Source organism: Mytilus edulis, chromosome 4 (genome assembly GCF_963676685.1).
Source record: "Mytilus edulis chromosome 4, xbMytEdul2.2, whole genome shotgun sequence".
In the NCBI taxonomy this organism is placed as follows: Eukaryota; Metazoa; Mollusca; class Bivalvia; order Mytilida; family Mytilidae; genus Mytilus; species Mytilus edulis.
Window position 1 is genome coordinate 93,207,229 of NC_092347.1, and position 16,428 is coordinate 93,223,656.

General features: G+C 30.8%; 1 protein-coding gene across 1 annotated transcript in view; it reads right to left on the reverse strand.

The window, feature by feature from the left end:
• Positions 1 to 14,708, reverse strand: part of LOC139521075 (uncharacterized) — a 49,418-nt gene extending 34,710 nt beyond the window's left edge. The window contains exon 1 of the mRNA XM_071314333.1: positions 14,594 to 14,708. The gene's annotated coding sequence lies outside the window, so the exon portion shown is untranslated. The remainder of the gene's footprint in view (positions 1 to 14,593) is intronic.
• Positions 14,709 to 16,428: the final 1,720 nt, after the last annotated feature.

The following is a 16,428-nucleotide window of genomic DNA, read 5'->3' on the forward strand; positions in this document are numbered from 1 at the left end:
TGTAATACTGGTGACATCTCCCTGCTGATACATGCTGCTTATAAAAGCTCAACATAGCAAAGTTGTCACGATCTTTGAGTTAACCTCTTTCTAAAGTTTTGTTATTATCATTATTATTATAACAAGACATTTTGATAGCGCATTATATAACACTACAATTACTCTAAGCGATTTACATGTAAAAACAAACATACACAAGTTCGTACATACACGAAACTACAAAATTAAAAATAGACCAAAAAATATTTAAAAGCATACAACATGAAATCAACTATAAAAATTAAGACTCTAAAAACTTCCTCAACTTGGTTAAAACTGAATAAAAAAACCCATAATTCTGTATACAGTATGTGTATAAGATAGCATTCAAAAATATTGCATACAGCTGTGGAATGTTAACAACTCTAACCTAACAATTTCAAAATTGTCAATCATCACAATTTTGAAGCTTTATAACAACACTTTTTTCAATGCTTATTACTACTATCCTTATGTTAAAATGGAAAATCGACTGTATCGTCTCATTTTTACATACCTTTTCGTCAAAATGGGAAAAAAGATGATATAATTAAATGCTCCACGTTTTGATCGACTTCATTTTAGCTTTGTGAATCGATATTTCAACAGACAGTTGGTTTTCGAAAGGGTTAGTGTTGAGGCTAAAGTCATATAAAACTTTCTTAGTTACGAACAAACATATATTGATGATGATCTGGCACGTAATATCACTATTTATGATGAGTGAATATAAAGCTGATGTCTTATATCTCTGTAAATTAGGAATTAAGGAAACTATCGAAAGTCGATTGTCTGCTTCATATCTTGTTCCTTCCCTCTATATTGAGACAGGTAAACGTCTACAAACTAAGATTTATGACAAACATGATGTTTGTGGTTAGACTTTTGCAGATTATACGCACACATAGTTCCGGTATCTATGAGGAGTTAAACTAATTCGTTATGCTCATAGATATAAGAAAATGTGGTATAAAGCCAAATGAGACAATTTTCAATCCAAGTCATATTTGTAAAATAAATACCATTATAGGTCAAAGTACGGTCTTCAACACAGAGTATCTCACAAAACAGTAACCTATAAAGGGCCCCAAATGACTTTCATAAACTCATTCAAACGGAGAAACCAATGGTTATATCTATATATAAACGAGAAACGAGAAACTTGCATGTTCACACTTTGCGAATTCCGAGATTTACACAGTAATAAACTACTGTCCTGAAATATTTTTCGGCCAAGTTGAAAACAGAAAATATTTGTATTTTACTCTTACCTTATACTGATAATCACTTTAATCCACCATTTTCTACATTTGAAAATGCCTGTACCAAGTCAGGAATATGACAGTTCTTGTCCATTCGTTTTTGATGCGTTTGTTATTTGATTTTGCCATGTGATTATGGACTTTCCGAATTATTTTCCTCTAAGTTCAGTATTTTTATGATTTTACTTTTCCGGTATAAGATATTTTACGCCTCACTTAATTTTAGCTGTAAGGATTATAATATGGAATGTTTTTTTTTCATATTTTGAGACAGTTTAAAGTATATCCTTTATTTGTTAAGATTCAAAATATTTAACGGCCTTGCTATGTTTAATATTCAAATAATTTGATTTTGTCATTGCCGACGATCAATCATTTGAACGCAAACTATATAAAACAATTAAAATGGTACAATGTCTGACTTTTTTGCCCAGCTGCTTGATATTTGTTAGATAAAGTGAATTGCATTAGTCTAGACTCAGTACTTATGTGATAACTCAGAAATATCATCAATATTTGCAAAACGTGAGTTGAGATTGAGAAAAAAATAAATTGAAAATCACCCCTTTTAACCAACAAGATATTCGTATAACAAAACAATTGTTTGGGCTATTCCCTCTAAGAAGTAAAAATGTGTAATCAAAACTTTCATGTTTATAGACAAAAACTCAAACTTAACCTTCTGTGAAGTCAGTACATTTTAATAGCATTACATTTTACTCAGTAAAATGATTTATTTTCTGAAATATTTGCTTGAGTTTTCCGAAGAACCTCAGCTTTGTATTCCACTGTTTATGCGTCCACCACTATTGACTAAATTTCAATATTTAATCTTGTAGAAGCGCTATCCCTTTGCGCATATTGAATTACAATTTATGACTGATTGGTACTTAACAAATTAAATAATTATTTGAATTCATGAAACGTAGTTATATACATGTCACATATACGGCACTTACAATAAATATACACAAGAGATTTTCCTAAATGATGTCTGGAACAAATCTGCTATATATGGACTGAATTCGTCTTATTTCAATCTATGTTTGGGCAAGGTTCATACATATAAACAAACTATCTGTTTTAGGAATGCTGTTTTGGTCCAATGAGTTAATCTAGAGTAAGGGTTCAGAATTACAATTGTGGGTCGATACTGGAATCTCAAGACAAGATACATTTGGCAAATTGGTATCGACCTATACTGCATGTATTCAACCCACGGAACTGAATATAAATATACCTCATAAGATTAACCGAACCTGTTTTTTCTTGATTGGATTATTTCTGTTTTTGACAAAAGAAACACTGAACTAAATTTTATTACAAAAGAGACGATATTTCGTTTCATGGTGTAAATTGTCCTTTGTAAGACGTTTTTTTTTGCTTTCAGCAATTTCTTATGTTGGGATTCGTATTGCGCAGTCTTGTTCCGTTATTTATGTTTTGTTATGTTTACTTATGGTTGTTTTCTTGTTTCTTGTTTTGCTTTGTCGATTAATTTTTGAACCATTAGTTTAAATGTCCCCTTGACATCTTTTAAATTTCTTTATTGCATGCCTAATGTATTTCGTTGTGCCCGTGTAAGTAGCAACTTCATTGACTTTAATTACAAAATAAGTGTTTTAATTGTAAGTTTTTTAGCTTTGGATTTTATTACCACTGTACTATTGACTTAAAACAACTTTTTCTAAGTTCTAGTTTTTAAGTTTAGTTTTACTTACAGAAACTTATTACCAACGATATCAAATTCGTATTATGTGGTCTTGTCGTTGTGGGATTTACATACCGTAAGTTGAGCTATAATATTTGTGAACGTATAGGTCCTTAAAACAAACTACTTCTTAGAGGTTACTTCAAGTTTTAATATGTCCTATCGGTATACGTACTAACTATTGTTTTATTATAATTCGTTTTATACCACTGATTGGTCTTGTGAACAAACGAAACACGCACCTGGCGTACCAGATGTTATGCATGTATCTGTGATAAATATTTTTAACGCTTTGTTCGCTAAGATGTAATTTTCCATTGTAAAAAACGTTATATAATACTAGCCACAGTTGTGATTCGCACTAGTTTTAAGTTACCATAAGTACTCTCAGATTGGTGTGTCTTTTGTTATGTTTTGTGTTTTGTTGTTTGTGTTTACGGTAACCATAATGTGAATCCACATCTTTCCATCTGATTTATATTGACCGTTTCTTTACTGTCATAGCTTGGGTGGTTAAAAGCTAACAATACGATAAACTTCACCAAGTTCTGTTTGAATTGTCCAAATTAAGAAGAAAGTTATAATCATGTAGTGTTCAAATCAAATTGATTAAGAATATTCAAACCAAGGAAACAATTACAAAAACATGAGGAAATTGCATCAACTCTGAAAGGATCGAGTCAAGACAAACAAAAAAGTATTTTTCGAATAATTACACTTTATGTTAAAATGCTGTATTTTGATTCGATACGAGAAATGTTATTTTTGACAAATGTGGTATACATTTAGATTTTATTTTCTCTATCAGTGTATTTCTCATTAGAGAAATCCATGCGCCGGGGAATTTGCTAGCAAATACAACAGGTGATTGGAAATACCTAGTCTAAAATTAAGAGAATTTCCGAAAACCTCCAGATTTGCATTTAAAAACAAGTACAAGTAACATATTTTTTCCAAATTCACAAAAATCACCAAATATATAAAACTAATCGCTTTGTCGATCATTACGGAACATCGTCAAGGTTCCCGTTACATTTTTTCGTCACAAAGGAAAATGTCTGACCTTACGATCGATTCTTGATAGTTGTATGACGTCAATATTTCAAGCGTCACAAATGTTTGAGTCGCTGAATTCTAAATCGCGAGAAGGTCTATAAAAACATGCTACTTAACTATTTACAGTTTAGTTAAAGAACAGCATTTTGTGACAGTGAGGAACAGCCGATAACCTTTTAACATACTGCATGTGGAAGATGATAACAATCAAAAACATGTTATAAAGATGGATACAGAGAGCATTTATTGGAATTTGAACAGTTATATCATGGTTGCTACGGCTCTGGAAATTTGTGAAAATTCAACCGGTAATTTTGCAAATGCCTCTTGAAAGAAAAAGAAAATTATATAAAAATCCGTTCAAATGGTAGACGTAAAGATTAGCATTTTAAAGCACATTTTCAAGTGTTATTTTGATTATACTTTCTCGTTACATTTTTAATTCACATAAATCAAAAACGAAATACATATTTTAATTTAACCAAGTCTGTAGCTTCAAAACTACACAAATATATTTAATTACAAAAGTCAATAGTCAATATGATATTACTTCTATGTTATAATTGAATAGTAATTTTTCCACTAAGAAATACCTGTACCAAATCAGGAATATGATAGTTGTTATCCATTCGTTTGCCATTTGATTAGAGACATCATTTTGAATTTTCCACAAAATTCGGTATTTTTGTGATTTTTTTTTTTTAATGTTTGATGATTAACACATGCAAAGTAAATGGTTATCTGAATCTTTTAAGCAGTTATTGACCATGTTTAAGCTTCTTTGTTAAGATAGTGTTCATATAGTGGTATTGTTTCAGCTATATTGTATTCAAATATCTTTCCTTTGTATTGATCTAATTCATTTTCCTTTTTGTGTTCATCTTTATTGCTAGCATTTTTTTTTAAGTGCCGATTTTTAAAATGAAAAGAGAAGACCGACTCTGAACGATATACATGTATATCTAACGCTGCAACATGAGCAACACGTACCCGACAAATGACCTGATTGACCGCATGTATTCTGGAAAGAATCAGCTCATCAGTTTTAAACACAAACGAGGAATAGTTCAATACTAATAAAAACATGCAATTTAGATTGACAAAATGCCTAAGTAAACTGAACTTTGTAGCTAAAATAAGGATGATCCGATTTCCAATTTCAATATAAGCTACCTTTTTTAACTAACAGTTGATAATCCATTTATGACCTTTAAAATATTTAACGAAGACATTCTATATAAACATCATACCGAAATGCTCAAATACGATACACACAAGGGACATTCCTTATGGTCCGAGATCACCATTGTCGTCCCTTGATTTTCGTTGTCCACAAATATAGTCCCTAGTGTTGAGGGTTGGTTACTTGCCATTAATTTTTATACCCCTTCCAAATTTATTTCTCCATGTTCAATGCCTCAAATTGCAAGGAGGGGGATGAAATTACACTGTAAAAAAATTTGGGTCCAGAATTTTAAAGGAAAGTAGTGATTTGGTCCAGCTGAAAAAGGTTGAAAATGAGCACTTCGGAAGCTGTCAAAAGATTTCAAGACGCCCTAAACATAAAATTGTCCATATTTTGAGTTAGAGGCGATGAAGTTTTCTATAAATTTGATATAATTTGTCCCAAAAGTAGTACAACACACTGTAAAAGTTTCTTTGAGAAAGCGCAGGTGGGATTTTTTTTATTTTCATTTATGTTCTAAAAGAAATGCACTACGAATTAATTGTGTTCTCGGACCTAAGAGGTGAAATCTGTAAATATAGAATTTGTACTCTGGCAACTTCCCTTAATGATTTGATGGTGTCAACTTGTCAAATAGCATGAAACTAAAGGATTTAAACTTTTATTTTATAGAATTTCTGCAAAAACGACCAATTTTGGCATTTTATTGTCAAAATAGGCATTTTATAACTTTTTCAATATTGATGCATAAATGGCATCCTGACTTTCTATCTGACAGGTTTTAATGTGTCAATATTTGTGTTTCTATGCCTTTATCTGCTTCTTTTACTTATTTATGAACTCTGAATCTACAGAAAAGAAATTTATCTCAGATAAAATGTGCAAAATGTGTTGTATAAATGACCCTTGTCTAACGCCTTGTTCGGATGCAGTCAATAGTGGGGAACTTGGTATATAAAATTTGATGTCCATATTAGAGACCTCACTAAATTTGTATCAAATGCACTTTACAATGTCTATTGTACCTGTTTCATTTCACATAATATATTTCTTTTCTTCTGTAGGATAGCAAGTGGTTTAAATATAAGCCTGTTGAGAATAAATTGCATGCAAGTTTTTCCCTAAAAAGGCAAAAATCTTTGTTTCAGCCCATACTGCTTGTAAGAAAAGTTAATTGCAAGAGTCTTTTTGTGTTCAAATTTGTTGTATCATGTCACATGAGTATAGAAATGATAAAAAAGACACAAATTTTTATTTCTTATAGCCTCAACATGCACTTTTTAATGTAAATATGTGGCAAGGCCTAAATTGACCCTAAATTTTTTCCAGTCTTACTTGGCCTAAGACCCTTTTAAACTAATATGATATGTTATTTGTAACTTTTCTTTCCATTTAAAGTACTTTAAATACATATGTAAGGATTATTTATAACCAAAAAGCTTCACAAATTTAAAATTGCTGGAAAATATTACATCTTCATGTAAGGCTCCCCTTCATTGAAAAACCTAAATTTTTAGGGGCAGGCTCATATAAATTTGACTTTTGAATAATTATGCCAAGTCTGATAAATCAAATGAGTACTCTATTGCTTTTAGTACATGATAAGTTATATATTAAGGCATTTAAAAAGTATTTTTTTGCAATATTTTAATTTTCAAAGCCCCAAATGTTGATAGTTGAAATTTTTCAATTTTAACGTCAAAATTTTACACGCAAAGATGAGTATAGAACTTAATTTAATGTCTACAATATACATCCTATTGACATGAAACTTTGTAAGCAGTGTTATAATACATTAAACTTTGTTCATACCAAGTTTTTTTTAAGATTTGTCAACTCTTTCTACCCTATTAGGTCCGAGATCACCATTGTCGTCCCTTGATTTTCGTTGTCCACAAATATAGTCCCTAGTGTTGAGGGTTGGTTACTTGCCATTAATTTTTATACCCCTTCCAAATTTATTTCTCCATGTTCAATGCCTCAAATTGCAAGGAGGGGGATGAAATTACACTGTAAAAAAATTTGGGTCCAGAATTTTAAAGGAAAGTAGTGATTTGGTCCAGCTGAAAAAGGTTGAAAATGAGCACTTCGGAAGCTGTCAAAAGATTTCAAGACGCCCTAAACATAAAATTGTCCATATTTTGAGTTAGAGGCGATGAAGTTTTCTATAAATTTGATATAATTTGTCCCAAAAGTAGTACAACACACTGTAAAAGTTTCTTTGAGAAAGCGCAGGTGGGATTTTTTTTATTTTCATTTATGTTCTAAAAGAAATGCACTACGAATTAATTGTGTTCTCGGACCTTATGGGTCTCCTAAATCGATGTTATACATTAATTAAATCTATTATTGGGTATTGCTAACATTTAAGAACGTTAGTTACCCAAAATGGAAGGATTATATTTCTGTTTCTAATATGAAACACGACTAAACTGGTAACATACATTCTATATATAGAATTAGAGAGAAGGTTAGCAATCATCTAAATGAAAATGTCTTCTTCAAGGTCAACATTTATTTTCAATAATAAGCAATAAAAGTTAATTCTTAAAAAAGAAATGTTATTTTTTAATAAATGAAGACGACAGCAAATTACCGACGATCAAATTCCATAAATAGATTAAGGTAGCAAACCTAAAGACGGAAAGAATTTCGTGAATCCTAAAAAAAGTTTTAGCGTCTCTTTCTACACCATGCGAGTCAAAGCTCAGTGAAATTTGATAACAGGGAAAAGGACTGATTTCTTTATCTAACCTTATTCAGCTAATGTTCTTTGGAATAATATAAAGTCGGGATTATCAATCGTTTAGATGAAAAATTCCATACCGTATATATATACAGTAAGTAATAGCAGGCATCAAAATGAAAAAAACGAAGTCAATCTTAACCGGAAAACTGGTTTGTCTGTATAATGTAGAATAGAATAACAGAAAAAAAAAATCGGATATCAATAATCAACGACAACCACTATATAATTCGTTCCTGCCACATGTAGAATGTAACGGTCAACCATTACCCTAATCTTATACAGTAGAGTATAAAATCTTGCACAAACAAATCTAACAATAACGTACCACTGATCATACTACAGCCTGAATGGACAGAGCTAAAGCGTTCTCGTTTATAAAGCTTCATCTGATTTGTTTTTATCAATACATAAAAAATGTGAATGGCAAACTCAAAAGCTCAAACACATGGATAGCAACTGTCATATTCCTGATTTGGTTGCAGATAATGGTTGTCCTATTTACACACTTTCTACGTCCTTTTATTACTAAAACCCCAAGAGTTTTAATTTTGTGCTTACATTGTGTCATTGATCAGATTTATTTGTTCAGTGCATGCTTACTTGTATTTGATAAAATGTCTTCTTGATTGACTTCAGCCATTTCAATTGATATTTTAAAGCGTGTCGATTTAGGTTGTAATGTTACACTACTGTCTCATGTTTGAGTGATTATAAGCGCATGTTAAAACGTTTCAAACCGCTGTATTTTTGTGCAACTGGGCCAGTTATTCAGCGGTTGTCTTTCGTTAGTGTGGATCACAGGTGTCACTAGTTTCTCGTTTTTAATTTTGGATTAGAATCGTCTGTTTTCCTGTTTCATCTGTTTTACATTAATCTTGTTGGGACCCTTTGAAGCTTGCTGTTCGGTGTGAGTCTATCTCTTGTTACAGGTTGTTCTTAGACCTATAATTATTTCCTTTTTATCTTTTTTGACTAAAATGAGAGTTGTCTCATTGACGCTAACGCAATACCTTCATTACTTATAAAGAGATGAAAATATTTATTTCAAAATGTGGATTAGATATTGGCCGCACGTAAAGTTTGTATTGCTCTCTACATGCAAATCTATAGAGAATACTTAAAACAATTGACAAATACAATCTAAACAGCGATATACAGGTTTAGTCTTCTGAGATGTACGCACTAAGATACATACTCTTTACAACTATTTTCAAATTATTACTAACTATTATAGTATGCCGTGTCAATTGCAAACACCGATGAAAAATAGTAAATCCGAGAATCAGATTATATTTTTTTCGGAAATTTAATAAGGAAGGTTACTTTTGGTTTCTGTTTATCTATAAACGGAAACTGAATACAGTTATTGGTCTTCGTCTGTGCTGGACAGTATAGCAGCACTATAAGGTTGAAATTGTACGTAAGCTTAAGAAATTATATTCAATGGTAAAGGATATATTAACCACATAATATAATTAATGAATGTCAACATTAACGCTCAATACTTGGCAAATTCTTTTTGAATAACTGTAAACTAAAACAAAATATCCTTAAGACACGGACATCCGATATCAGCGAAGATGTGTTATCGACGTCACGTATTAGGAAACCCTCATAATTCGTGTACTTTAAAGAGTAAAAATAACTCTTAGAAAAGGCCATTAATGCACTATTCTAATTCTTTCAATACACTCTTGAATGCTCGTCTGGTGCATTGTAATGGATATTGTTAAAAATATTCTAATGTCAGAAAAATAAATCATCCTTTGTTCCAGAATTGTTTTTTTTTATTTTGCATAAAAGGTCGAAATACCAAGAATAAATCTACACTAAATTTCAAATAGAAAAAAAAAAACTACGATCTCACCCGACCTTCATTGGCAGTCTCGAGATGTACATCAGGATATGAGACAGACTTAACTATGTCCATGGTGCCTTCTGTCAAGATCGTCCTTTACATATACATATGTTGTCGCCAAACGTTGTAACACTTAGCAAAACAAAATATCATATACATTTGTACAAGACAAAAATGAATGTTAAGAATAATGCTAGCTTCTGATTTTGTTAACCTCAGTTGATTAAATATTGAATTTTACACGTGTTCTGATTGGCTGAATGATTGTTGTTTATCAGCTCATGAACATAGAAATAATTTTGTATAGTGACCATGACGTCATCAACGTTTTTTGTTCATGATTCATCCCTAAAGAATGAAATTTATATTAATTAAGTTATTGTGTTTCTTTCTATGCGAAATAACACCAATAATGAGATGAACACAATAAAATATTACGCTACGCGGGTAATTCAGTGTTCTCCCCATTTTCAATGATATGTTTTCACAGACATAAACAAATATAACAGTTATCCCTTAACCCTTTAACGTTCCTATCGGTCAATCTGACCGATAAGCCAAATTTTGGAGGAGTAGTTTGCATGAAGGTTGGTACCGTTGAATTTTTTTGACGTACAGATGTGGTTGTGGGCTCAAATTATTGCTCAGAATAACAACAACTTGATTTTTGGGGTCTAAAACTAACACCATGCAATGAATTATGTCAATTTGCCCTACATTGGCAATAATATTTTTAGGAAAACTGTTTTATTTTTACTTTTAAATAGACTATTTTCACAGAATATCATAAGACAACTTGTTGCTGTTTTTTGTTTTAACAAGACAATTTTGTTAACTTTGCCGTGTTCATTTACACGAATACTATTAAAACTGTAATTAAAACCCGTACACATAGAGTATCGACACTGAAACAAACTCAAAATACACGGAAATTTCATGTTTTGTTTTGTCCGTTTTATAGCAAAAGAGATGAAAACATCTAAAATGTCTTGAAAATTGTTAGCAGAGTCGGAATAGCAGTAACAAAACTTTTTTCTTTAATGTCTGATTATGAGGATGTTGAATATCATATGGCTAAAATATAGAAATAGTGACATAATCGATGAAAAAAACGAACATTTCTGAATAACTTTCATATATATTTGTTTGAAAACATAGTAATTTTGAAAACTAGCTTCTTTAGAATAAGAAGTTGGATTATGTTCTCCCAAAAATATGTTCTCCCAAAAATATGTTCTCTTCTTACAGAGAAGTTGACTTATATGCTTCAATTTCATTCGTTTTCCAATGGTTTCGTGGCTCAGTGGTTCGATGAACAATCTGACTCGGGAAAGTTCGCGTATTCAAACATCACTGCCGGAGGGTGAAATCTACCAATCAGGCAGGTTTTACATCTTTCTGTACACATTTTTCACCTATAACATTTCCAAAAGTCTTCATGCATTACTTTTATACTAAAACTATGTTCTATTTTTTCACTTTAATTCAGCATGTCAATTGACTTTTTGAGAGATATCACGTGACAAACGAAAGAATTATTTTCCTTAAATCAAGTTTTCTGGAAACTGTGATCAAGTATCTTTCAGATGAGTCTAAATTGCCCTTTGAGTGTGCTTTTTATCGAAATGTACAATTGACTGAAATTAGATAGCCTTAATTTGGATAGAAAAGGTAAAAAATCCTTGAACGTTGGGGTTCGAGTTGTTTATTCTTTTGTTTTCTATGTTGTGTCGTGTGTGCTGTTGTTTGTTTGTCTTTTTCATTTTTAGCCATGGCGTTGTCAGTTTGTTTTAGATTTATGAGTCTGACTGTCCCTTTGGTATCTTTCGTCCCTCTATTAAAGGGTTAAGATACAAAGGAATATTGTGTCAAAGTTCAGAAATGAAAAATGTATGTTGAAAACTAAACCATTTAAACGCAACACATATATAGTTAATTAAAAGTTAAGCAATGAGATGATTTCATTTTCGTTTATTTGTTTTGTAAATGGTAGGACTCACCTTCTACGTACACAAGACATACCTATGTTGACTTTCATGCCTTCAACTGAACACGTTTCACCCAGAACTGAACTGACAACTTCAACTTAACACTTGTAGGTCTAACTTAATGCTTTTTTTTTTTTTTTTTTTATCTAAATGACTCAAACAAACTTTTTTTTTATATGCATCAAGTGAACGTGCTTCGAAAATTATAATTGTACACTTACACACGTAAACGAATTACTGCATTATCCTATAAGTTGTTAAAACATTAAATAAGATTATGCAGTAATGTGTTTCATGATAGCCAGTGAGACAACGATGAATTTACCAAACGAAAAAAAACCCACCACAATAATTGTTCAACGTGAAGTATAGAGGAGTTATAAAACATAGCTGCATCAAATGCATGCGCTAGTCCATGGTCAGGAACATAGTCAGTGGTGTTCAAGTGTTTATGATTTTGGAATTGTTAGTGTATACTGTTTATCTTTGATAGGTACTGTTTTTTATCCAGAAAATCAATAGACCATAGCTGATATTGATCCTTACTTATTGTTAAAGTTTAATATCAATTAGTGGTAATAAAAACCGTCCATGTCCATTGGTACTGCATTACTGCAAGGTTTTATAAATATGATAGTGTTCAATTGCATCTGGTATTTTGTGGTATTAATATCGTTTCGCTTATTTTAATAAAAAATCGAAAATACGAAAGAAAGTTTTTTTTTTAAAGTATGATATGACCATATCCAATGGAATACGTGAATTAAAATAGAAAAAAAGAAGACAAAAACAACAAATAATATAAAAAAAGTATGTTTTTTTTTTTTTTTTTTTTTTTTTTTTATATCTGATGATATAGCTGAATAAAGGCAACAGTGGTAAAACGTCATACGTTGATTGAGAGAAACAAATTCGGGTTACAAACTAAAACCGAGAGCAAATCAACAATAAGAACTCAGCAATCAAGTATTGTTCAGTTGAGACTGGGTTTGAGCTATGTGATGTGTATTAAACCTGCTTATATAATAAGTCTCTATTGGAACATGATCTAAATCTAAATGTTATCAAGTTGAACACAAAGGGCTGAATGTTTTTTTCCTGTCAAATGTTTTTTAATGCTAGTATATTCTTTTAACTTGTATACAATGATCTTTATTTGGTAATCCCTTTTTATATATATATGTGTGTACATATATTCTGCTGAATATATTTATTTAAGTTATCCCTTTAATAAAAAACACCAAAAAGTTATAACTTTAAAAGTAGTCTTGACTTTGTTTTAACTTTACTGTATTATCTTCAGATATTTTGATTAAAATTTTACTTGTCGAATTGGTATCAATATTATGTAATTGGTCTCAAACTGTTTCTTTTGGCTTCAAATTAATAGCATTAAGTGGACTCATGCAAATGATGATAAAAAGACAACCTTATTTTGACATCTTCTCATTATCATTATTAAGTACGTATTATAGTTGTAAACGAAAAGACATTGCGCTGGAAAATTTCTTTTCTTGAAAATAACATTGTGGGTACAATATTTTCAAAGGTAGAACCTTCGACATGGTTTGAAAATATGTCAAATTTAATATGTTTATGACGCCAATGTGACGTCATATCTGATGATGTTGTACTAGAATTGTCAGATTATTACATCCTATTAAATCATCAATTAAATCATAATGTTGTGACAAGACTGACAGTATCTATTTTGGCAAATTAAGGGGAGATAAACAGTTCATATTTTGTTATTGATATATGATAAATAACATATATTTTTATTGATTATTATTATTAATTTTGTATTTCCAACCGACGTGCACTTACAGACGTTAACTTGTACTATTTATGTATCAATTTTTTTTATTACTATCACTGGGTCGATGCCTCTGCTGGTGGACTATTAGTCCCCGAGGGTATCACCAGCCTAGTAGCCAGTACTTCGGTACTGGCATGAAAATACGGATTTTTTGTGTTATTAAAATTTGCTGTTACAAAATGATAGAAATGATTATAAATTAAGGAATGTATCTCCCTCATGCAAAGCTCTGAATCCTTTCACGGGTTTGGCTATACTTTTTGGACCTTTTGGATTATAGCTCTTCATCTTTTATATAAGCTTTGGATTTCAAATATTTTGGCCACGAGCATCACTGAAGAGACATGTATTGTCGAAATGCGCATCTGGTGCAAAAAAATTGATACCGTTAATTTTATTCCATTAATATATAATATCTAGACCTTGTAGTCAAGTTTCAAATTTAAAGCAAAGCATACAATACCTGGTCTCATTCTTTCTAAATAAAAACAATATTAGTCAATATTATTCTTCTGTGCTGAAAACTTTGTGTTAATTAATGATATTAGCTTTGGGTTTGTCTATTTACAAAAAAATATACGATGAAAAGTTTATAGTATTAAAATATTGCAACTGGTGCTTCATCTCAGGTTAAATACCAGTCTATCCTTTCTAAAAGGTTATTGTTTTGCCACACTGTGTTTTATTTGATAAATTTAGAAAACACAAAATAAAATGCCATTCGCCTTTTAATTTTAATATTGAATATGAAGGTTGTTTTAAAATTGGTTTATACTTACTTCCAAATTCATACTAGACATGAAAAATGCAAAACATAAATGTTTCATCTGCATTGTAAACCTAATAAAATGTATGAACGCGAAGTAGTTGAATAATAAAAAGAAATCTTATAAACAAATAATTATAAATCAAAGTAAATAGCAATGTCAATATATAATATTCCTACCTTTCTTTTTATAATTAAAATCCATTTTCTCCATGACAGTATTACAGGAAATATAGATATAAAATGGAGTGATTGCGTCAAAAAGAGTATGTAAAGCAAATATAGCACGAATTATCAACACCTATAATTGGTCTCAGTGTTAGAAAGATTAGGCTTGGTGATGTGGGTATCACACCCGATCTCTAATGGGTCCTAATTGTTATAATTACGGCCAATATTGATTTTTAATGGTACTTTATTTTATCGCATGCAGTAGATTAACGACAATTTTAAATAACAATTAACAGAAAGCACTACCCAGACGATAAGACGTATTTATTATTTTACTTCCTTTGCGGGTAAAATTTCAGGATATAAATAGAAAACAAGTAATATTAATGAACCGCTCATTTGCAAGTCTTTGTAATATCAAAGCAATTTAAAAATTATTGGCATAAATCATACAGATGTGTGGATAATATTTAAATAAAAGTCTCGTAAAGAAACTATGACTTAAATATTTTACGTCTTTTTTGTCCTAGTTGCCTACATTAAGCGAGAATGACCTCTTTCTCATGATGTTGCAAATTTTCAGAAAATATAATAGAAACATATTTAACATCCAATATATCAAAATGCAAGTGAATGAACAAATATAATAATGGTCTTTTGATTGGCTTTTCATATCACATTATAGCTTCCGTTAATTATAAATATGAAACAAGTGAGATGTGAAACACACATTAATTAGACAGCTATTATGGAACGACAGATAAAAAAAAACTCATCTAAAGGCTAATGTACTGTGTTTATAGTATACTAAGAAAACAACCGATTCTTAAAAAGGGGAACTAGCTACGAGATATGAAAAAAAAGAATATGATTTAGTTTGGTTCATTTACTAATAAAAGTGAAATTATGAAATAAACATTCTTTTTTAACTGCCAATATGGTATACTTTCGCAGAATATCAAAGAATATCGCTGATGAATTATTCACTTGCTAGTGAATAATTCGACCTCAATAAATCCGTATTCACGTGAGCTTAGATTTAACCCATTAGCTTGAAATTGGTTACGCATGCATAAGTTGTGTTCAGCTTTTGTTCTAATTTTGTTCATGTTCATTTTTATATCGGGTTATGTAACTATCGGCATTACTTGGGGGTCATCTCGATAGTTAATTAGAAGGCGTTAAGACTAAAATACATACGAAATTCTGATATGTGTTATCGAGTTCATGCTTTTTTTTTTATTTCAGACTTGGATTTACGTTTCAGTAAACAGCTCGTGTTTCTGTTACGCTATTTGTCTGCTGGCCTTTTTTATTTTACATGTTCGTTCTTATTCTGTGGTTAGCATGTCGAACTGTACCTTTGTATTGTTTATTTGTGAATTTCTCTGTCCCGAATGCTCTTACATTTATTTGTACTGTATTCCTGGCATGCTATGTTTTCATTTTTGTGGTATATTTAATATTGCCATGAAAGCGCGAGGTTTGACTAGCCACTTAACCAGGTTAAACCCACATTTGTTTTAAAGGTCCTTTACCAAGTCAGAAAAATTGCAGTTGTTATTTTAAAGTTCGTTTCTGTGTGTGTTGTATGGTTGTTTTATTTATTTGCACATCAGCTTTTCTATTTTTTCCTCTTATAGTTGATGTGTTTCTCTCGGTTTTAGTTTGTAATCCGGATTTGTTTTCTCTCAATGGATTTATGTCTTTTAAACTGCGGATTTGATGCATATTTTATAAATAAAAAAGTGTTGAGATGAGGGAAAAATAGTAGCTGTTTAACCAAAATACTTAATTAAAGGGACACTAGATGGCAAATTCATACGTAATAATGCCAACAGTAG